The sequence below is a fragment of the Microtus oregoni genome, unplaced genomic scaffold (assembly GCF_018167655.1).
Source record: "Microtus oregoni isolate MIOR12 unplaced genomic scaffold, Mior012 000115F_ref0000277, whole genome shotgun sequence".
Classification (NCBI taxonomy): domain Eukaryota; kingdom Metazoa; phylum Chordata; class Mammalia; order Rodentia; family Cricetidae; genus Microtus; species Microtus oregoni.
Genome location: NW_024544744.1, coordinates 2,152,961 through 2,177,762, shown reverse-complemented (window position 1 = coordinate 2,177,762; position 24,802 = coordinate 2,152,961). Strand labels below are relative to the sequence as shown.

The 24,802-nt window shown below is 42.2% G+C and overlaps 4 non-coding genes across 4 annotated transcripts; 1 reads left to right on the top strand and 3 right to left on the bottom strand.

Moving 5' to 3' along the window:
* Positions 1-6,735: 6,735 nt before the first annotated feature.
* Trnat-cgu lies at positions 6,736-6,809 on the bottom strand. The gene has a single exon. It is a non-coding gene; the product is annotated as a tRNA-Thr (tRNA).
* A 3,416-nt stretch (positions 6,810-10,225) lies between these two features.
* On the bottom strand, positions 10,226-10,297 carry Trnaa-agc. The gene has a single exon. It is a non-coding gene; the product is annotated as a tRNA-Ala (tRNA).
* A 3,881-nt stretch (positions 10,298-14,178) lies between these two features.
* Positions 14,179-14,250, bottom strand: Trnaa-cgc. Its single transcript has one exon. It is a non-coding gene; the product is annotated as a tRNA-Ala (tRNA).
* Positions 14,251-19,411: 5,161 nt separating this feature from the next.
* Trnat-agu lies at positions 19,412-19,485 on the top strand. The gene has a single exon. It is a non-coding gene; the product is annotated as a tRNA-Thr (tRNA).
* Positions 19,486-24,802: the final 5,317 nt, after the last annotated feature.

Below are 24,802 nucleotides of genomic sequence, written 5' to 3'. Positions count from 1 at the left end.
CTAGTTAGCCATAGCGGCCAGGAAGTGGTGTCACCATGGTCTACATGAGATTAATCCCATTTTAAAGAGAAACAGAGCCCAGCAGTGGTGGCTAAAACCTTTAATCCCAGTCTTGATTCACATGCCTCTAATCTCAGCACTAGGGAGGTGGAGACAGGAAGAAATATGGCTGGACAGAGAAAGGGATATAAAGCAGGAGAAGACAGAAACAAGACATTCAGTCTGAGGACTTGTAGAGACAGGATATCCCATTTGGTCTGGGGATTTTGTAGAGGTAAGAACTAGTGGCTGGCTGCTCTGCTTCTCTGATATGTTGGTGGGGGCTGCTCATTCATTCCCCAGCTGCTCAGACTCAAAATAACCACACAGAAACTATATTAATTGCAATACTGTTTGGCCAATAGCTTAAGTGTATTTTTTGCTAACTCTTTTATCTTAAATTAACCCATTTTTATTAATCTGTGTATTGTCACATGGCTGTGGCTTACTGGCGAGGTTTTGGTGGGCTCCGGCGGAGGCATCTATCCCCTGTGGGTAGCTACATGGCTTCTCACTGACTCTGCCTACTCTCTATATATATCTTTTCCAGCTTGGCTATATTCTGCTAAGCCATTGGCCAAAAGCAGCTTCTTTATTAACCAATGGTAATAAAAAATATGCATAGCATACAGAAGGGAATCCCACACCACCTCCCCTTTTCTGTCTAAATTAAAAGGAAGGTTTTAACTTTAACATAGAAAGACTACATACAATGAAACAGCTATCAAGCAAGAATTATAATTACAATATTTACATCTATTTTTATCATAACTAAGGAAAATTATAACTATTTTTTAACTCCATCAAAGACTCCAAAAGGATATACTATTACCTAAGTAAACAGGAAGTGCATTGTAAGAAACTTTTAAAACTCTAGAATTGACAGAGACATCTCATTTCCTAGACAGTTACCCAAAGTTCTTTTGGAACATTGGGGCACCCGTCTTAAGCCTACAGGCCCATAGTATTCAGCTGACTTTTCCATGAAGCAGGAAATTTCAAAGACAGTTTTACCTATATTGCAGTTTGTCAGTCACTTTTTTGTATGTGTATCCTACAGAATGTCTAGCAGACTCTTTTATGAAGCAGGAACTCCAAAGGATCATCTCACCTTTAGACAAGTTCAGCAGTCATTTCTCTGTGGGCCTTGCAGTTCATACAGCATAACATCAAGCAGTCCAGATAGAGCATTTTCTTGCCCTAATGGCTAACCAAAACCATAAGGAGCCTCTTTAGTGCCCATCATCTTCTTGAAGTAAATTGGTACTGCCAGGAACAGGTGAGTCTCATTGTCATGAAAAGTCTAAGTTCTTAAAACATTTTAAATGCCATATTCTGTAGTCTTTGCAAGATTTGAAGAATACCTATCTAACTGAAATATATCTCTATATATGTAGAAAACCTAATGTAACTACAAGCTTGACTATTATTGATGACTATCTATTAATCTGTAGTTCTTAATTATACGTTACATCTTAAATGAGCTGTACAAACACAATACCTTAATCAAGAACAGAAATATACATATAACAAAATTGAGCTAATATTTATATCAATAGACAAAGATTTATACCAATACAAAATATTCATCTCTATAGCATATCCCCCTTTAAATGTAAACAAACATTTATAAACAATATTTGGGAATTTGGGTGTAGTTCTCTCCAAACTGCTTTCTCTTTTTTGTTAGGTGAAGTAATTTTGTGGGTGTTCACAGTGACCATTCAGGGGGTTTTGGTACATCAAACCACATTAGTCTGGAAGGAATTCATAGGTTATCATCCTCTGTGGAAACAAAAGAAGAACCTCTTTTCCAAAGCAACAAATCCTTAGACCCAAATTTTGAAGTCAAGATACCTTTAAAATATAAATGTTGGTTTAGCTTAGCAGCCCATACAATGAAATGTCTCTTTGTACTTAGCTCATTCACAGTCAAAAAATTCAAAGAAAACACAATAATTTACATAATCTAGACTCTCTAGGTAAATTAGTCTTATCTTGCTCACACTAATAATAGTAAATATTAGAGTAAATATTTGGAGGTCATCACAGCTCTCCTGGAATGCAGGCTTGCAGCATTTAATGCAGTGTACTGCATGGGTGACTTTTCTGTGACCTTTGTAAGAAATTAGCATAAACTTGGAAGCTTAAAACCATACACATTTATGCTCTTAGTTTAAGTGTCAGAAATCCAAGTTTTAGCTAGGCCAAACACCTCCAAAGAGTAGAAGAGAATCAGCTTCTTTTATTTTTTTTCAGCTTTTTTGTTTTTTGATTGTTTGTTGCTTTTGTTTTTCAAGACAGGGTTTCTCTGTATATCCCTGGCTGTCCTGAAACTCGCTCTGTACACCAGGCTGACCTCGAACTCAAATCTCCTCCTGCCTCTGCTTTCCTGGCATTTTCAGCTCTTAAGCTGCTTCCCTTGGCTTGTGGGGGCCTCTGCCATCCTTAAAGCCAGCAGTGCAGACCTTGCATCAGTCTATACCTTGTTTTTATCGTCTCCACTTTCTTCTTCCGAAAGCACAAGATTCTGCTCAGGGCTCATGTGACCTAAATAATGTTACCAATAATCCTGACCAGTGTGCCCACCGGGACCGAAGTGACAAGTCTGTTATGTGGATAATGACTTCATCCTGATTGTACTTAAGGTCCCATTCAGAAGAGGTATTCACACCTGGGGTTGTAAGCCCAGTTCAAAGTATCATAGGTCCTACTTGGGAAGCTGCTGGTGTTTTTCTGTTAAGTGGATGTAATGTGCTTGTCAAATTGCCTTTAACTAACTATGTTCATAACCAGGAATTGGTGCTACTGCTAGTTTTGGTCAGAAAAGTTTGTCTTCCCAAGCACAGGCATCAGTGCTAGCTACAGATGCATAACTGGTTGAAGTGCTGAGAGTCCAGCCAAAACAGACACCATACACTCTATAGCACTCCTTCCAAGGAAGGACGGAGTGGGAAGAATATGAGAGCCAGAAGAAGTGGGGGGAGTGATGTGGAACCCTGATTTTCTCAAATGCCATGCTGCTACTCTCATGAACTCACAGCAGCTGTGACCCTGCACAAAACCCACATGAGACTGTGCCCATGAACGTTCCTCCACAGAGAGGTCCTGAGCTCCTAACTTCCTGGGGATTTAGAAGTAGATTGGTGCTGCCAGGAGCAATTGTGTCGGACATCAAGAGAATCCTAAATTATTTAAATGCCATGTTCTACAGATCTTTGAAGTGGTTGAAGATTACCTATCTATGTGGAATATAATCTCTGTGCATTTAGAGAACCTGACTAGCCTAACTATAAGTATGACAAACATGAGTGACTATTGATTTCTAACTCTTAATACCTATATAGCTTAAAAACTAAGACTTCACATTCTAAAATTAGACAGTCTTTAAATACATGTGCAGTAAATGAGGACAATGATGCCAAAATGTAAACAACATATATAAGTATCTTGACCAGAGATAGAAATGTATACTGCAATATGATATTTAACTTCAATGTATCCTAAAACTGCATCAATATGCAAAATATCTTAAGCAGAGGTAGAAACATTCATGCATACAATATGACAAAATAACTTTACATTGGTGCACAAATATTGAAAACAGAAATGGGGTATATTCAATATAACAAATATAATTTTAATTTCTATCAATATACAAATTATCTTAGGAATACAAAGATAATTTATATATGTGTGTGTATGTATATATATACACACACACAAGAATCTATACCAATGTAAATTGCCTATACCTAATAGTTCACAAGTAGATACACTAATGTACCTATTATTCCATCCCATCCATTTCTCCCCCCCCTTTTTTTTTCAAAACGATCCCTGAGCCTACTTTATTTCCACCCCCAACCCTATACAATTTATGAGCAACCCATAACAGATAATAATTGTCCCTAACCCTGAGGACAAACTCTGTTGGGAGAGGGGATGTCATCTTCTAGAATTACTTCTAGCTGTCATGGGAACAATGTTATTTCTATGGGATCCTATAAAAACTAAAATGATGGTTAAGTTTTAAGGTTACTGTCTGGTACAATTGTAGGTAGTCTCCAAGTAGTTAGTAAGGTTTGTTTGTTTGTTTATTTGTAGTTCTTATTTGAAGTTCTGGCCAGAATGTGGTAAGAAGGTGTACCATCTCAGCTAGCCAAGTTGGAATAATCTTGAGCAGTTTGTAACCCAAAACCTATCTTAAAGGGCTGCTATCAACATCATGGCATCATATGAACCAGGTGGAATTGTTGTGGGCTCCATCTGCTCCATCTTCTTCCCTTTTTCCAGGTGACTCTGGGTTGTGTGGAGTTGACAATAAAAACTAATTAGGACAACATGCACAAAAATATCAAAAAGACATTTTATTTAAAAAATAAAGGAAAGAAAAGAGAAAAACAGAACAAAGAGCTAAATTGTCCAAGAACTCCTAGTTTGTACAACTAGATACTTACTAAAATATTAGCAAATTCATTCAGATTGGGAAAAGAGAAGAAGCAGTTGGGATTTGCTCTTATGGAATTATTATCGAGCAAAGCAATGGGTGTAATTGTTTGCTTTTCCTTTATATTTTACACTTTAAGTGCCTCACAAAAGAGTCACTTGTGAGCACTTACCCTCAGAAGATGTTTTCTTTCCCACACTTGATGCCTTTTGTTTATGCAATCTCTGTAAATGCTCTGCAATTCTGGTCATACTGCTTGAAATCTGTTCTTTTGATTTATGTATAAATCTACTTTCAGAAATAAAGAAAAAAAACAAAAACACTTAGAAAAACAAATCTCAAATGTCTTAGAATTTTCCCTGGCTGATAATATTTTGAAATGAGTGTGTGGTCCTGTCTGCTTGTGTGCGGATGTGGTTGCTATGGGAAAGATTGAAATCCACAATACACCCAATGAAAGCCTGGTCTTTGTCTTGTTTGCCGCTTGTTCTTTCTCTAACAGAGACTGTTTCTCCCATGCGCTTTGCCTGATTCCTTCTAACTCGGTATCACACTCTCTGCCTTTCTTCTCTACGCTGCTCTCTTTCTTCGCAGTTGGCATGCCCCCTTCTCTGCTGTCCCTAATACGTTTGTTATTTTTCCTATTGCTGTGACCAAACTCCTGGTAAGAAGCAACAGCAGAAGTGGGATTCATTTTGGCTCACGGTAACAGGAAAGAGGACCATGGGACCATATGACAGCTGTTGGCTCACAGTGTAGCAGAACAGGACAGGAAGCAGGCTGGACTGTGAACTTCACCATCCCACCTCTGTGACCTGCTTCATCCATCAAGACCTTTTCTTAAAAAGTGTCACCAGCTGGAACACAGTTGCAGAACACAGAGGTCTACGAGGAAAAGCTTCATATTCAAACCATAACATCTGATTAAAGCAAATCACTTTTAGGTGTCCTCCTAAGCGCCAGACGTCCCTGCATCAACTGTCCCAACACTGTGTTTGTTTGTGTAACTTCTGCTCCTTTCCTACCAAATGAGCTTTTATTTCATTTGGAGTCAAAAGTCATTTACCTTTTCACACTTAATATGAGAGGCATAAAATTAATTCTTTGAATAAATGGGGGCCTGAATTGAACTCCATAATTACCAATTGAAATAGATCAATGTGCCTTTTCCACTATGATGAGGTGTAAGAGAGGTTGTACACTATAAAGAATTCCTTCCAGAACTCATTTCAATCACCTCTCATTCAGAATTACAACTTTGTGATCTTAGCATGCTGGTCTAGAACGCTGGTTTCCTAGACTAGACATATGCCTCTGATTACCCAGTTTATATCAGTGGAGAATGAAGACTGTATTTGCCATACACTGTGGGACTCCCACTTCCAAACTTAACACTGACAAACCAAAACAAAGTCATATAGTCTCCTGCATCAGCTTAAAATCTTTGTAATAGTCATTTGTGGTTCTGAAAAATGTTTTTGACATTGCCTACCAGGACAGAGGTCACCAAGAGCCTCACTCAGAGCCCAGCCCCTGCCATCAAGTTACTTTCCAAGCCCTAGTGACTGGCACTTGATTTGTGAGTGTCGAGGATTTTTTTCTCTTTGGCCCATGATGAACTCATGACAGTTTAAAGAAATCAGCGAACACTTCCAAAGACCTGCACTATGTGTATGCGTGCTCTGGAGTATGTGGGCATGCTCATAGACAAGAAGAGGCTGTGTAATCAGTCTGTGTCATGCAATTTTAAACATCATTGTTCCGAGCTTTAGTGGATGTGGCTTTTGTAATAAGATGATGTACTATTTAGAATCAGAAATATTGAGTTTAAATTCTAGCCTCATTATTTCACTAGCTGTAAGATTTGAGCAGATTACCTTTTCTCCATCCTCACCTACCTTACCTGTGAAGTGTGCACAGCAAGCTTACTTTAGTGAGTATGCCTGTAGATTAAGTGGGCATGAGAAAAGACATAAAATGCAGCTCGGAAAGTGTCCAGTGAGATTCGATTATTTTTCATCTGTTTAAGTAAGATGCTTAGGATTTGAGAACTCAGATGACTATTTTATAAAGATTAAGTTGAAAGATTTTCAATTTTCTGCTAGAAATTTTCTTAGCCCTGACCTAGATAGTTAGAGAATTTGAAATATTCGTACTTTAGGAAGCAGAAGTAGTGGTCGGAGAGACTGAACTTGTAAATTTGGTTGTATAATTAAACGTGATTTGGGTTGACAAAAGTACAAACAAGGCCCCACTGGGACTCGAACCCAGGATCTCCTGTTTACGAGACAGGCGCTTTAGCCAACTAAGCCACGGAGCCACCTGGAGGACCCTCCCTAGTTTTTTTTATCAAATCACAGTAGATCAGGTGAAAAACTGTCAACTGGTATTGTATAAGTATTATTTAGATGGATTGACACTGCCGCCAAAACAAAAACATTTCCTTCAAACCAATAAACCACTGAAACACTGGATTATATAGAAAACTCACGGAGCGAGCCCCCAAAAGCGTGCAAGCCAGAGACCCGAAGGGAGTCTAAAAGGTTACCGCTCCGCGTGAGATAAGACCGGTTTCCAGTTTGGCGATTCAGAATCGCCTTGTGCCTGGATATACATCAAGAGGTCTTCTCAAAACACATCAGTCAAGTTTTAGCAAAATCAGTGACATTCCTGGAGGGTTAGAAAAAAATCACATTAGAGCAGCGAAAAAAAAAAACCCAACGCTTTGTCTCCAAACAGACTTGATGCAATTGCAGAAAGCTACGGAGGCCGGGCGTTCGTACCGTGCTTCTAAGATTCAAACCCCAGAGTCAGCGCTGTCCTGAGGCTCTTAGGGGGGCGCTGAGATACAAAGCGAGACCTACAGCCTGGGGAGGCGTCAGGAGTCCTGGGGCTGCTCCTTCTTCACTCCGCCTTCCTCGTTTTGGTGGTGATTCTGTGATGTTCCCATTCTCTCGTGGAGAAGCTAAATTTTGGAGAAGCTAAACGCAATGCTTGGGATTTTACAGAGGAGTTGGTTCAAAGACCCTGCGGGTGCTAAAATCTATGGACGCTTAAGTCTTCGGCTAAAATATGTTGTTAATATTTTCATGGACAACTTTCCGTGAACTTCAGATCATCTCTAGGCTACCAGTATCTCTAATTCTTGCATGTAGGCCTATGACTCATTTTAATGTGTGAGATCAAATTTCATTCTTTTGTATGTGAACCATTTAGCTGACCCAACACCATTTGAGATAGTTTATTTTAATTCCCTGACTGGATTAAGGACCCTTTAGAGAGGGCATCTTTAGAGGGTTAACTAAGGAAAGGCCTACACCTCAAACATGGGTGGCGCCATCCCATAGACTGAGGTTTCAGACTACATGAAAAGGGGAAAAGGAGAAATGTAGCTGACTCAAGACAGGGATTGCTCTTGTGTGTTTATAACTATTTAGTAGTTAATGGTTTATCAAGAAAAGGAGAATGAGAACAGAGAGGATGCTGGGCGGTGGGGGCCCATGCCTTTAACCCCAGCACTTTGGAGCCAGAGACAAATATATATATATATTAGTGTGTAGCTCTGATTGGCCTAGGCATCTTTATGTAAACCACACTGGCCTTAAACTCACAGAGATTTGCCTGCCCCTGTCTTCAGAGGGTGCTAGGATTAATGGCATGTATCACCATGCCCAGTCCTAATACAACGGTATTAAGCAGGCTTCTATGGAGGAACAGAACTGACAGAATGCCCAGCATCTTAGGATTAATTTAATTCCAGATGTAATGAAGTTGACAACCAAGATTAGTGAACATTGTGATAACACTACTTTGGTCCTCCAGCCCAGGGTCATCATGCAGCAGCTGAAAATGGGGAGAAGATGCTTAGAAAACTAACTCTGGGGTTCTCTGTCAGGTGTTCTGGGTTCAAACACCAAGCATCCCAAGGTGGACACAGTGGATCTATAGCTAAATTTCAAAGGGTTTTCCGTGTGTGTTTTCAAATATCAGTAGACCAAAGAAAACCTTTACCACATTGATCATCATATTTAGTGTTTTCTAAAGGAAGAGAATGAATAAAATGAAAGTGTGTGTGTGTGTGTGTGTGTGTGTTGTATTAAAAGGGGATTTATTGGCTTGTCTCACAGGCTGTGGTCTAGGTAGTCCAACAAGGACTGTCTTATGCTGGAAAAACCCAAGATCTGGTAGTTGTTCAGTTCTTGAAGTTGGAAGGTCTAGCAATCCTAATCTGGCTCAGGAGTCCTGGAGGATTCCTGGGGAACAGCTGGTCTTGGGTCTACACTGAAGTCCCAGGAGAAGTTGGCTCTAACACCAGCAAACAACAGGATAGATGGAATTTCACAGCATGAGTGAGGGCAAGCCAGCAAAAAGCAAAGTTTCTTTTTTTCAAAGTCCTTTTATCTGGAGTGTCACCAGAAGGTGCCACCCAGATTTGGCATGGGTCTTCCTACATCAAATAATCTGATTAAGAAAATCCCTCACAGGAGCGCCCAGCATCTTGTGGTTTAGTTGAGTCCATATGCAGTCAAGTTGACAACGAAGACTAGCCTTCACAATCATACTCTACTGATGGCCAAGAAGGGACAACAAAGGAAGGCAGGGTGGGGAGTGGGATGAAGTGAAGGGGAGTAAGGAGTTACCACAGCCTGAGGCTAGCTACCAAGCCAGTGAGGATAACCAGGTCTGTAATCCCAGATCCTTGGGAGGCTGGGGCATTTGGACCTGAAGTCAGAGGCTTGCTTGGGCCATTAAGTAAGACCTTGTCTCAAAAAAAAAAGCAAAAAGAGGGCTGAGAATACAGCTAAGAGATCAGAGATGGAGTGATTTCCTACAGGCACAAGACCCTAGCTTCGATCTCCTGCCCCACCCCCACCCCCCAAGTAAAACAAACAACACCAATAACAAAGAATGACACGAACACTGTTGAGCAGGCATGTTGGTGTCTGGCAAGTGCTGGTTAGACTGTAAAAGAACGACACAACGCAAGGCGCAAGAGAGGAAAGGGTCCATGCACGCTTAACCTGTGATGAGGAGAGCTGATCAATACTTGGCTGGTTGTAAATTAGCTGTTTACATCCTTGTATCTTTACTACTTCAGGGTCGCACCACCCAGACCTGTAATATTGGTCAGACCTTAGTCTTCTCTTTCCTTAGGGTCAAGTTACTCGAGCATGAGACCCTGCATGTCCAAAATGCTGCTGTCAGATGGAAGGAGGAGCCGGTACCCATTGTTGTCCTTAAGAACTTCACTAACCCCTACCCTCACCCCTACACCCCCAGGTTTAAAAGTGGGGTTTAACTACAACCAGGCAGGCCGCCAGTGATGATTGCTATGGGCTTGGTTGGGAGTGGGGAGGGAGGGGCACATGAGCAAACTTTTCAAAACTCCTTTCCCTTGTTAATGTCACTGAGTGCCTCGACTTGGAAGCTGAGAAAGTTCAAAGGATGTATACCCCTTTGACAGAGGGTCTACCAGACAAAGCCCCTTACAGAAAGAAGTGTTACAAAATCACGAACTAAAGTGCTGAGTTTTCCAGTATGAGAAGTGAGGAGCGGGGGAAGTAGAAGAACCATCCCTCCGTGTTCAGAATCCGGGAATCTGTTTGCAGTGATCACAGAGATGACAAATGAACACTTTATCACAGGTATCACGGTGCTGCTTTGTGCACAGCCTAAGTTTAGGCTAAGGAGAAAACTTGAATTCTAAAAGTAAAGGCAGATCGTTCTTCAAAAGCGTGGAGATGCTGGGGATCGAACCCAGGACCTCATGCATGCTAAGCATGCGCTCTACCACTGAGCTACATCCCCACCATCTGGTGCTTGATATTTCCAAATCATCTTTATAAAATTCTAGATTCATTTTAGACTTCCTAGTTTTATCTTTTACTTAAAGTAACAACAACAAAACCCAAAAAAGGATTCTGTTACTAGGGTATTCTAATCAACCTGCACTTTTGCAGACACTCAGTAACGGGTATAAACAATCTGGGGCCAGAGATCTCAGTAAGTGTCCCCGATTCTCCCTTCTTGCGCCTTCATCCCCTTCAGTACTAAGATCCCTCAATAAAACACGCACCAACGGATGTCTTACAGTCTCTGCATTCTGTTCCCGGACTTCGAAACCCAATGAAAATTAGGTTCTCCAATGACAACCAGCCTCCCTGACTCAGCCCAGGGGAGAACGAAGGGGTCAAGATATTAGACTGCCACCCGCACTGTTCCAAGCTTTGTCCAAAGGATGCCGATGAAACCTGTAGCACTCGGAATCTCAGACTCCTCCATCTTCAGAGGGGGCAGGGATGAAAGCGCGCTTCCTCGCCCACTCAGTTTCTCTTCTCTGGGGCTTTACTTACTGTGCACAGTGGCTCTCCCACCTTCGGAACGTTCCCACTCAGGAAGTCGAATCTTATTCCTGTTGCGAGAGTTCAGGGAAATCCCCATATGCACAAAGTCCTGTGGGCAAACCGCGAGGATGGGAGCACCAGGGAAACTGAGGCAGAACTAAGGATTCAGAAGGCAGAGAGAACATCAGGAGAGAACAGGAAGACAAAGCCGAGGCTAGAAAACCTTGCTTGGCAAGACGCCAGCTTTCCTCCCATTTTTCCTTACCAAGTGAACCTAAATTCGGTGTTACAGTAGACAATTTTGACAAAAGTGACTGGTTTAAATTAACTGCGCTCTTTTCCGTTTCCTTTTGCGGATGACTGTTTCACTAGGAAAATCATGACCTGGGGCCGTTTGCAGCTTGCTGTAGGCTGCCAGTGGTGGCTCTCCATGTCATCAGTCTCAGCCTTGAGAACCAGGATTGCCACAAGAGTGAGACCCTACTATAAAAGATTTTATGAGATGTCGTCCCAACCACCTTCAAATATTTCGGGATTAAAAAGAAAAATCCGAGGGAAGAGGCGTGTGCTTCATTCTAGCAACGCTGCTAGATTTTTAACGACTGTAATTTATGAACTCTCTCTCTCTCTCTCTCTCTCTCTCTCTCTCTCTCTCTCTCTGTGTGTGTGTGTGTGTGTGTGTGTGTGTGTGTAGAGAGAGAGGTGGGGAGTGCATGACACATGGACCCGGCAGGGGATGGGTATCTGATTCCCTGGACCTGGAGTTTTAGATGGTTGTGAGCTGTCATACAGTGTTAGAAATCAAACCCTCTGGAAAAACAGCCACGCTCTTAACAGAGCCATCTCTCCAAGCTCAGTGGTTCTAAAAACAAAAGCAAACCACTCTCTTAGCTGAAATTATACAATGTACAATTTGATGGGTTTATACAAATGTGTGTACAACTGGAACCATCATGGTGGTCAAGGAAGTTAGCACACTCATCAACTCCAAAACTTCCCTTCTATTTTCATGCATGCGTGCACTTGTCTAAAGAGCGCTTGATTTCTGCTCTCAACGTTTCCAGTGTAAAATACAAAGTCGTTAATTGTTCTCTCACAAATCTTAAAAGCAGGACCTCAAGGAGTCTTCTGGAGGAACTGCGCACTCTGCACAGGCTCGGGGAGTGCGCGGTAACCCCAGTTTCTCATAGTACACAGGCTACCTGCTCACTGTTGCCTGACAACTCACAAGGCTTCCTGGATCCCCTATCTGGACTGCAAAAGGCAGGGTATTAAATGCACTGAGGATGAAAATATAAATAAAAAATTGCACCAAGAGGTGGGATTTTGAGTGGCTCTGTTTTGGAGGGTAGTATTTTCCTGTTTGGAGCAGCTTTCCCAGAAAGCTGTGACCGAGGATTGGGCCAGATCAGTAAGTTTGTGTCATTGTGTTTTGAAGACAGTTTTGGTTACTCAAAAGTCTCCACTGAACTGAAAGAGCAAAGGGTGGGGGGTGCTATTTAGGTGAAGTAGACTAAGTAGACTGAGGTGTGTGTATGTGTGTGTGTGTGTGTGGTGTGAATGCATATGTGCATGTTTGCACACAGATGCACCTACCTAAACATAAGCATGTAGAGGTTAGAGGTCATTCTCTATAACTCTCTGTCTTATATTTTTATTTATTTATTTTGTTCATGTCTATGTCAGGGAACAGTTTGCAGAAGTTGCATCTCTTCTTCCACGTGGATCCCAGGGGTTGAACTCAGGTCGTTGGACTTGGCAACAGGCACCTTTACCAGCTGAGCCCTTATTTTAATGTATTCATATTTATGATTTTACATATTATAAGGAGGAATTATTGGGTGGACTTACATCTGAGCCCAAGCGAGGCTAAGGACCTGGTAGTCACTTAGTGCAAGTCCTTAGGCTTTGAGACAGGGTCTCTCACTGAACCTGGAGCTTGTCATTTAGGCTAAAATAGCCAAATACAGACGCGTGCTACCACGTCTGGCTTTCACATACATATGGCAGAATCCAACTCAGGTCCTCACGCTTCAGCACTTTGCCCACTGAGCCGTCTCCCCAGCTCCAATGTTTTCATTTCTTTGTCTTTTGGTTGATTGTTTTTGATGTGGATTGTTTGACTGTCCGTTTGAGACAGCATCTCACTCTGTAGCTCAAGCTGGCCTTAAACTCACTACACACACACACACACACACACACACACACACACACAGTATAGCCATGTTCTTGTACCTTTAAAGACATTATCTATGAATGAAGCAAATACAAAGAGGTGCAGATACTTGGTGCTGAATTAAAGCCAAGTGCACGCTCAGGCTGATTTCCAGTGTAGTCAGTGTTTCTTAGGCAAGTTGCGAAGCATATTTCCACAAGTAAAGACAAGCTTGAAAGTAAATTAAAGCAGAAGTTGTATTCCTGGGTTATTTACTGATGAGAAAAAAATGTTTAGTAGAAAAGGAACATTGAGGTTACATACACGAAAGCTTTAGAACTCGAACTCTCTGCTCCAGTTCCTGCCTTATTGCGTAACCGTTACAACACAGAACCCAGGAGCCTGAGAACGAGTAACTCAGTGTCCAGAATCCAAGCTCATTCAGGTTCTCAGGACCGCAGTCATTTATGGGTTTCCAGCAGCTTGCTCTACAGCTATCTTTTCGGTGATATGACGGTGTTGGCGGGGCCTGAACCTAGAGCCTTCTGCTGGATAGGCAGGCAAGCCCAGCACCTGTGGACTATGTCCCCATTCACCTGGCTTTTAACGTTTATTCTAGGTTGCTCAGGCAGGCATTGTTCAATAACTTTTGATACTTTTGCCTCCGTCTCTAGGAAACTGGGGTTCCAGGCATAGCGCCACCATTTCCCTAGCTGTCTCACACTGAGCATGCTCAGCTGTCCTGTGCAGAAGCCATTAATAAGGCCAAAGTCACAGAGTGAGAAATAAAATGGTACCTCCAATGTGTGAGAAATTCTCAATTTAAGGGACCACTGAATTCCTATATACAATTCCCAATAATAATAGCAATGGATGATATTAGTACATCTCCCATTCCCACTATTTCCCCAAAATAAATTGGAGTCATTTTATTTTTACTGACTATCCCCTTGCTGGGCTGCGGTGTACCCTTCTTTCCTTTGGGATGCTCTCAGTGGATGACTTTCTTCCTGTGTTCAACAACCACCTCAGAGTTCTAAGAAGGTCGTGGTGTCTAGATAGTTATATAGAAACGAAATAAACATGAGGACACGAAAAACTTACAGAAGCTTTCAGGGCAAATAAATTTATAGGTGAATATTTATTTTTATTTACACCATATATTTTATTCGAAAAGAGTAAAAACCCACTGGAGATGCCGGGGATCGAACCCGGGGCCTCATACATGCGAAGCATGCGCTCTACCACTGAGCTACATCCCCCAGCACGCGTAGTGGTTGTACACAATTCCTATCTTTTAAAAATCCCAGCGTATTATACATAAGTGTTGGTGGGGCGGGAGGGCACGATTGGACTTCTAAGGATAAATTCCAGCTGTACCATAGCCCCCAACCCCAGTCTCGGAATCGCCGAGAGTAAAACAGTCTCAAAACCTTCCGCACTGCCGATTCTTTTGGTGACCAATGCGCATTCCAAGTACAGGCAGTAAAGACTGAGGGAACAGGGATTCCCACCTCCTATTCTGGAGCATTTTCTGCAACTCAAAGGCCCAAATTAACAAATGTAAATAGGCCTCGCCCGGAGAAGGAACTGTGAAAATGTTATAAGATGAAAACATGAACATCTGTTCTGGTCTTTGTCCACACCGGCAAGGGCTAAGCCCACCTGACCTGCTCGCAAAGCACGAACCTGTATCCTTCAGCGTCACCAGGGATCCTATAAGGTTCTGCAGCCCATCGAAGGGCTCCGGCTGCAGCAACCTCACCCAGGATCCTAGCGACCAGGATCTCGGACAGGTTCAGTCGCCACTGACAGCCACTAAAAGCCACCTCTGCCCAAGGCTCCGCTACCGCAGCCGCAGACACAAAGGTTCGGTTTCTTGGTTCAGCAGAGAGCAGTGGCTTTTCATTAAAAGAAATGAGCATCAAAGACACGGTCTAAGAAAGCGCTCACTAATGTATTGGACTCCGCTAAAATTTAAAAGTGGCCTGTGAAAAACTCAAGACAATAAGACATGCCCCAGGCGGAAAAAAAAATTACTGTTCGCTCACACTTGATAAATCTGATATCCCAACTATCCAATGCCTGGTGGTGAAGGTACCTCCGGAGCATCAGGAGTGCTAAGTTTGAAGAAGACTGGACCACATACTGAGTTTCAGACCAATCTGGGTCACAGAATCTGATCCCTGTAACAAATTAAGAGTTGCCATGACTTAGTCTGCTGTGTTGACTTCCACTGTGTCTGAAGTTAAGGACGCGTGCTTGGGTGCTGGTCTCTAAGTCCTTCACAGCCAAGATTACCCGGAACGCTATGGCAAATTCTCTGAAATCACATACATAGCTTTTCATACTCAGACTTTTATCTAAAGCTTTACAATTGACTGATAAATTTTGCCCGACGCCGAGGATATACCTCTGTGGTAGAGTGCTTGCCTAGTATTCATAAGGCCCACTCTTGGCACAAATATTCCTTACTGCAAAAATAAGCTTTGTCTGAATCCATTGTTGCATGATGGTCAAAATTCCTTCCACATTTGCGTATTGGCATGCCACCATAAGAAAAACTTGCCCCCCCCCCTTCTTCCTTTCCTTTCTCTTTCATATCAATGTAGGCTCGGGTATTTTTGTTGTATTGTATAGATCATTGCCTTTTATTGTCCAATAACTCGTTTCATTCTTTGTGTTTCTGAAATCTACAGTAGATCCTGTGACCTTTTGAGCACCCATTATATTCTGAGCACCTCCTTATATTCCAGCATGGGATGATGTTCTAGGCTCAGATTGTCCTTTCCCCCTCCTAGCCCCTCTTGCAATGAAAAATTCCGCCAGAACACTGTTTTCATTTTAGTGGTATTCATACTAAGTAATCAATATATAAGGCTGGCTCTGCTCTTTGTATGCAATTGTTCCTGCACTGTTTCAGTAAACGAAGCTAGGATGGAGTGGTTCTTTGCGTTTGGGGAAAGTTTGTGTATCCCCTCTCACAATAATACTGGCTTCTAACATCAGCTTCATTCCTACACACACACACTCACACACACACACACACACACACACACACACACACTTAAAATTACATACTAAACAGAACTCAAAATTCAAGCACGGTTCTATTTTTATCTAAAAGGCAGTTGTGTCAAAGATCCACACAAACATCCACTTGGGCTCACCTCTTTCTATTGTGTCATATTTTTACTTATTCTTTGACAACTTCATACATGTATACAATGTGTTTTGATTTCTATTTCATAGTGTTTTATTTCTTTGGTTTTTTTCTTATTGGCATTCAAATTTAAAGTAGTTTCCCTCTCTCTGTGTGTTGAATCAATGTTTAAATATTAATGTGAAAGACATAAACACAGTTCCAAAAGCAAATCTATGAAGAACTGTCCCGTTACTCGAATTGCAGATGATTACAGAATCTAGGGATGCCTTCAGGTGGGCCAGTGGGAGGACCCTCTTGGCATCACCTTGGGAGTTGACTTCAGGGCTAAGAGGGCAGCACCTGGACCTTGGCATTGTTACCCTTCCCTTGGTGTGGTTTAGAGATAGAACGCAGTCTAACAGGTTCGGAAAGAACCGAGCTGTGTAAAAGGGATCTATGTAATTCACCTATTTTAGGTTCTGAAAACTTGCAGATAGAAAGACCATCCTGGGGTATTTATGAAGCAAGTTTTGATGTGGCTACTGTAGCTCAGGAGAGGCATGCCTCTCATGCTGAGGCCCTGAGTCCGCAGCTCCTCCATCTGCAAATCTGTCTTTAGGCTGAAGACCTTGTGTCCGGATTTCCCATCTCCAATTCTTAGTTTACTTACATGTCCGCCATCTTTCTCAGCATGTTTCCTGTTCCTTTGAGATTTAAAAAGCTATTTTTTGCTTATTTATATAAACTTGGCCTTTTTTCAAAAGGTGTAACATTTATTATTTTAGATATATTACTTGTCTTGGAAAATTATATGCTCTTACCATGTACAATATGATAGTATGGAAAACATTCTATATATATGTATATATAGAATGTATATATACATATGTATATATATATATATATACACACACACACACACACACACATGAAGTTCAAAACGACTTAATAGAGTTATCAATATATGTGTCTTCCCTCTTGTGCTGACCTTCCTTCTTCCATGTGTCCTTTCTGTGAGTGGTTGAGAGAGGGGTTGGGGGAGGGAGAGAGGGAGGGAAGAAGAAAAGAGGGAAGAGAAGGGGAAGGTGGAGGAGGAAAGGAGGGGAAGGAGAGGATAGGCTACCAGAGGCCTTGTGGAAGCTCAGAGGAGGGTATGGCCACAGGGTCACACTTAGCTGGGGCACTGGCTTTGTACTTCTGGATGATTCTACCATTCCCTACTAGCATCTAAACTTGTGATCCTAGCAATAACTTTTATGGACCCACATAAGTTTGATCATACAGCTCAGTTATGAAGTAAAACTGCTTCTCTGTGTCACCCAAATGAGAAGAAAGTATTTTAGAAAGACAGAGTAAGATGAGGCTTGAGGAAATATAACGAACCTTCCATTTCTAATATCTGACACCGTGTGGAAATGACAATGGCTTGGTCTTCTCTATGTAGGAAGAATTCACTATTGGTGATACCTACACTATCACTACTCAAAAACAGGACACTTTCAAAGTCTCCACAAACGATCTTCTGCTTACATTTTACACTCACTAGCAGTATGTGTTCAAAGAGTTTACCTCATACTTTCATGAATTACTGTTTCTTAACGTCTTAAGAACAGTCTCCTCATCTAATGTTGGGCCGTATAGATTCACACGGTTGGCTCTTCAATTACTTTGAACCGTCATTGACTCTAAATGAATTCTGGGGTAATACTGGTAACTTCTTGTATTAATTAAACATCAGGGGAAGTCACTCCAAATCATTTGCCATCTGTCTAAAAACATTTCTCTGACTGCTGAAATTAAACAAGATTTAAATACCATATCATGGAATACTGTTTGTTTGTTTGCTCGTTTGAATAACAACAGTGGCTCATCCTTTTAATCCCAGCACTCGGGAGGCAGGCAGGCCTCTGAGTTCAAGGACAGCCTGGTCTAGGAGCAATTCCGGGACAGGCTCCAAAGAGAGAAACCCTGTCTGGAAAAGCCAAGATAAATAAAATAAATAAACAAACAAACAAATAAATAAATGATAAAATCTTGAGTTGGGTAGTGGTGGGGCAGGTTTTTAATCCCAGTGCTCGGGAGGCAGAGGTGGGCAGATCACTGAGTTTGAGGCCAATCTGCTCTATAGAGTGAGTTCCAGTTCTGGTTGGAATAAAAAAAAATGTCATTTTTAATTTTTTTAGGGTATTTTTTTGTATTGGTTATTTTTGTGTAAGTTTGAAATTTGGTGACTGATGCTCAAGCTGGTAATGTTTATATATCTTCTTTCAGCAAAGTTGTACTGACGGTGAACCCTCAGAATTTAGAAGATTGTGAATGACTAAAGTCCTAGATTAATAGAAAAATGATCCTCAAGAAGTTTTTCTTCAGTTTTCTTAATTTTCTGAGTTGTCTCAATCCCCAAGGCCTGTGGGATTCCTGTCCCACTCTCTCATCCAGGCATCCTCTCCGCACCGCCAGGGAGCGCTCTCGTCAGCACTGAGGCCTTCGGGGCGTTCCCATGGGGAAGGTCGGGGCAGCAAACAGTTGATACACTGAAAAAGACAAGGGGGGGGGGGGGAGGGAAAGGAAAACTGACAACAAGAAATGAAATAAAAGCTCTTTCCGGTGGGGAGAGCACTGTGGCTAAGACCTGAAGGTTCTTGGTTCATTCCTAAGACTTGGCAAAGCCGGTTTTTAAGGCCAACTTTACACATCAGATTGTGAGATCTTTCTTCTGTGAGATGGGAATTCCGAATGTTTAATCCAACAATCCCCTGTACTATTTGGTATCATGTAGTAGGCTGATGCTCAAGTCTTCACCCAGGAATACTATAGCTTGATTTTGAAAGGATTTTTCTAACTCAGTAACGCTGTCTTTTCCTCTCCGTTCCACCCTCTCTTCCTTCCGTTACTTTTTTGTTTTTGAAATAGTGATGATCCAGCTCAGGGCTCAGTGATGAAGATATTTGTAATTCAGTAATGAGCTTGACAAACAAAGCCCAGCCTTATTGTTTCAACTGTGCAGGCACTGATAAGGCAAAGTTAGAGTGTGGTGCACAGATATCTGTGACTCTGAAAAGGAGGAGAAGCAGCGCTCAGTCAGCACGGTTCAAAGGGCCCAGCCAACTCGACAGGAAGCTATCACACAGCATCTCCAAGGAAGCTGAGCTGTCACTGTCCCCCAGTCGTCTGTACACGAGGAACAACACTATTCTAATTTCAGGTACTTACAGTGTTTGTCTGCAGCACTGCCTACCTATACTCTCTCTTAGGACGAAACCACCTTGCTTCATAAGGGCTCTGTGGCTTAGCTGGTTAAAGCGCCTGTCTAGTAAACAGGAGATCCTGGGTTCAAATCCCAGCAGAGCCTCAAAGTAGACTCTGGATAGTTCAGCTTTTAAAAGTTGGGTTTATGATGTTTTACTACCAGTCCTACCACACACCCTACTATGTCCATAACTATCATCAACCCAAGGCTTTACAAAAACAAAAAACAAACCAAATTTGAAGCACTAGGCCCAACACAGGCACCACTGCAGGAAAAAGCAAAAGGTGAGTCAGTGCCGTCCAGGCTTTGTGGGTGTTTATTAGAAGTGTTTGGGTTTTGTTGTTATTTGGGGTTTTTTGATTCTGTTTGTTTGGTTTTGATTTGTTAAAAGTTTTCCAAATTAGATATTCCACTGGGATTTTCCCACTCAGCATTATCTTTATTATTCTAGTCATAATTTCATATAAAGAACTAAGAATGAGTATCTGAAATTTAGAAAAAGTCTGTAGACCTCGCACATGGATTTTAGTGAAATGTCCAAAAATTGTTGTAGTAGAATATTATGAATGTTGATTTAATATGACTGGGCCCACAGCCTGTGTATGCCCAAAGCAAAATGAAAATACCAGTTCTTGTTCAAACAAAAATTGAGTTCTTTCTCAGTTTCCCCTCCCCTCCCCATCTCTGCTCTCCTGTCTCCCCACCTCTCTCTCCCTCTCTCTTCCTCTCTTCATGTCTCTTTCCATTGGTGAATTTAACTTTTGGCCCAAGACTGCCTCAAGTGTTCTCAGTCCCTAATTTCTGACTGAGATAAGCTTCAGGTGTTTATTATTTCTGAGGACGTGCATGTGAGCGTCACTCACGAAGAGTGGGCTTTGTTAGATCCTTCCCAGAAGAGTCTCTACAAAGGTGTGATGCTGGAGACCTCCTGGAACCTCACTTCTACAGGTAAGAATGAGAGCTTTCTGTCACTTTTTAACTTAAGGAGACAAACCTTTCTTGGAGATTGTGAAGTAACTTTTGAGTGAGTAATATCCTCAAAACAAATCTGAATAGTAGGTGACCATCAACTGTGAGAAACCCTAAGATAGAGCATAAAAGGAGGAAGGCCTAGTATATACACACACACACACACACACACACACACACACACACACATACACACACACAGTGCAGCAATGGGGCTCCAGCCACATGAGTGAAGCCCAACCCAACTACACAGGAAATGCTCAGTGTGGCCATGCCCTAAATTTCAACACAGACGGTTGTGAGCATATGAAACAAGTGTGTATTGTTTACAATCTCCTGATTTTCAGTAGTTTGATACATAGCAGTAGATAAACTGTGATTTTTCTCCAGTATCTTTTGTCTTGTTGACAATTTTGTGCACAGAATTAATGACAACCAAAAGAAAAATGTTGACACAGAGCACATTCTGGTGCCCTCCTTATGGGCGGAAGGGATCTCAAAGAGTCACAGGAACAGACCTTGGCATGGACTGACAAAGGGGAAGGAAGAAGGATGTCTTTTAATGGAGCATCCACAACTAATGGCAAGCGTGCAGGTGGAAAAAGAACTGAGTCTGGGTTTTATTTTGGAAATCAGGAATCCAAATCTTTCCTATCAAGCCTCAGAACAACTAAAATTGAGACCAATCACATTCGCTGCTCAGTAGATCAGTCTGTTTGTGTGGCTCAGCGGTGGACTACAGGCTAAGCTTATGGGGACTAAAGTGATTTTGGACTTCACATTGTCTTTCTTTCCATCAACAGTGTACATACCTCAGTAAAATATCCAAGTTTTCTATCTTTAAAATGTCTTTAGTCACATTTTTTTTCTTACTCATATCTAAAGCAAATCTATCCCTGGGCAGTCTTTGAACGTATTTATTCCAAGGCTAGTTCCTGGCACCTCCAAGCCTTGCCCCGTCAGCACACATACAGGGCTGTATTCCTGCAGCCCCCAGTTCGCAGTCTTCTGGAGTCTAGGAAAGGAAACACGCAGGCAGTACAGCTCAGGGGTGTAGTGCCGCCTTCAGTACGAGAGGTCCCGGGTTCGATTGCCGCACAATGAAGGGGGTGCTGCGCCGTTCATCTTTGAAAATGCTTGGCCGTGCCTCTGTCAACTGTGTGACTCTAGAATGGGGAGAAAACACCTACTTCCCCTCCTCCCACTTCAGTCCCTCATTCACGGTTGACAGTGATTGGAACCAATTGCCAAAAGTATAGGAAGAGATGGGGATGCATATACCTGAAATCCTAACGCTTGAGAGGTGGAGGCAGAAGGATCAGGGAATTTGAGGTCATCCTTTGCTACAGAGTGAGTTGGAGGCAAACCTGAGCTACACATAACTGTCTCAGACAAACAAGGCAGGGGACGCACAGTCAACATCCAGGCCTGAGAGAATGAGAGAATGACTTCTCTGAAGGAATGCTATGATTTTCAAATTCAGAAGGGGAAAAAAATGTCTGTACGAGTAGAGATGAGGTCAAACTCGCTCATCTACGGGAACTCCAGGTGGTTTCAGCTCTGGGCTGAAATCAGTGATCTGGCCCTATAATCTGAACGGTTCAAATTTTATGTGCAGAATAATTTCTCGAAGTCTACCCCTCCACACTATTCTTCTGAATTCATCTCACATAAATCTCCCCAATAGCTGAGTAAGAAGGGCCAGAATTGAATATCTTTGATTTTTCCCACTTTCACCAGAACAACCTTAAGTTCAGCGTACTAAGCCATTAATGAAACCCTACCTAGCTAGGCTTGGTGGTACAGGCCTATAATCTCAGCCACTTTGGAGACTGAGACAAGAAGTTTGCAAACTCAAGATCCGCCTGGGCTACTGAGTGAGTCAAGGCCAGTCTAGAGAACTTAGTGAGATCTTGTCTCAAAATAAGAGGTAAAGAGAGGCCTAGGGGTGAAGTTCAGTGGTCGGCTCAAAGTCCTATGTCCAACACCCAGCACCAATAACATTTTTCACTAGTTTTAAAAAAACCTACTTAAATTCATTTTCATTAACATCATAGGAAAGAGACTTGGGATTCTGTGGAGGTTGGCAGTCATGTACAGGAATCTAAACTCCGTTCCAGGACAGAGCAGTTGCTACCTCAGTGCTGGCTGGCCTAAGGCAGTCTAACCTTATCTGCTTTGTGTTTTCTATGACTTTCTTCACAAATCTACCTTTCTTTGAAGGCACTTTATGAAGAATTACAATTACATGATTTTGTTCTTTTAAAATAAAAGCCTGTTGTCTCTCATGCAAAGTCATCCATTGGGCTTTGGAGATATACATTGGTAGACCTAGGTTCACTTCCCTAATAAGGAAGAGTGTCATTTGTTTAGACAGTGGAAGGCAGGATACTTCCCAGCACCAGAAGGAGAAAATCATTTTTTTAAAGATTTATTTATTTATTATGTATACAGTATTCTCAGTACTCTGCCTGCAGGCCAGAAGAGGGCACCAGATCTCATTACAGATGGTTGTGAGCCACCATGTGGTTGCTGGGAATTGAACTCAGGACCTTTGGAAGAGCAGGCAGTGCTCTTAACCACTGAGCCATCTTTCCAGCCCCGGAGAAAATCATTTAATTATAAAATTAAATTTAATTTAAAAATAAAAAAAATTTTGAAGTTGAAGAAACTTTGGTAGTTTTTCCCCCTGAAACCCCTTGTGAAGAAACCTTCAAGGGAAGGCTTACCCCCAAACTTGCTTTGGTTACGATATTTCATCATGCCAATAAAAACCCCAACTAAGACACAGTCTCTTCTAGTACAGTGTTGGAGACATCAAGCTTCTAAAATGGAACCAGATTTCCTGTGTTTGGAGAAACCAGCAGTGTGTTATCATTCCTAAAGGGTCAGAGTGAAGTAGAAATGTTTCCTTTTCAGAGTTTTAACCAATGAAAACCACAGAACTCCTTCCCTGGGCAACTCTGTCTACCCCTGTCACATTCTGCTGATTAAATGATTTGGGGCAAAGACAGAAGAATGAACTTCGGTTTTTTTGAGTCTCCTTTCCTGAACGGGACCAAGGATTTAAAGCAGAGACCATTACTGTGGCCCATTCTGCGTTCTGCCAAGTCGCAAGGCCACCCTTCCCACCTTGTTCTTTATCACCTTGTCTTTGTAAGGCAAGGTCTACGGGAACTTGACTAGCCCGGAACTCATTACATACTTGAACTCACAGAGATCTGCCTGCCTCAGGGAGAGGCCTGTATGCTGGGCAATTTCTCCATTTTGATGGACAGCAAACTTTAGGGACTCTCCCAAGCTATTAAAACCTGTGGGAATTAGGTTTGTAAGTGTTACACAACTCTGACCATTGCACATCTCCAGAGAACCAACACTTTGGACACTCTTCCCAAGAGAAGGGAATAACTCAATATGGGAATCTTGGGGCCTCGGCATGGATAATGCCAAATCCAGTGGCCACAGGCTGGACCTCCTGGTAATCCCCAGTATTTTTTTTTTTAATATTTATTTATTTATTATGTATACAATATTCTGTCTGTGTGTATGCCTGCAGGCCAGAAGAGGGCACCAGACCTCATTACAGATGGTTGTGAGCCACCATGTGGTTGCCGGAAATTGAACTCAGGACCTTTGGAAGAGCAGGCAGTGCTCTTAACCTCTGAGCCATCTCTCCAGCCTAATCCCCAGTATTTTTAAACTGCAAAATTCTCACATCTTCACACCAGTGTCCCAAATCACAGCTTCAGGCCATCAGCCCAGCAGAACTGCTAAGATAGCAGCACAAAAGAAAAGAACCAGGAAAGACGACCAGGGAACTTTGATACATTTGGCTTGAGAAGCTGACTCCTGAGGGGCTGACCAAGAGTAGTGAGGGAAAGACACACGTGCAGAAAAGTTGGGATGCCCTGGGCTGTGCTTACTTTGATGGAGCACATCTTCTCAACAACGGAGGCTCACCGAGTAGTTTAGGAACAGCACAAGGGGAGAGTCAGCTAGCCTTGGTAGAAAGTGTCTGGAGGCAGGCAGCCTCTGGTGTAAACACCCTGGAGGAGCAAACTGCAGCTGCTAGTTTTTGCACACACTGATCCATCGTTAGTAGCACCTGTATAGGCACACACTGTAAATATTTGCACTAGGATCAGAGAAGCCTTCGCCATTCCCATTCAAACATGCCAAAGGGATTGTGGTGGGGCAGCCTTCACTCGGGAAGTGCTGTACTTGCTTCTGAGACCCACACAGAAATACAAGGGAAGCATTTCAGATCCCGAGGGAGAACTTAAAAGTGAATTAAACTTTTGCAATAATCTCCTCAGTCCTAGTCCCAAACTCCCGAACAGATTCTCGAACCGCAGCTGGCGCAGAAGTACAAAGAGATATTTCCTACTATTTCCAACACTTCGGGACTTTTATCTTTCTTTCATTTCAGGCTACTGCCATAAACATTAGG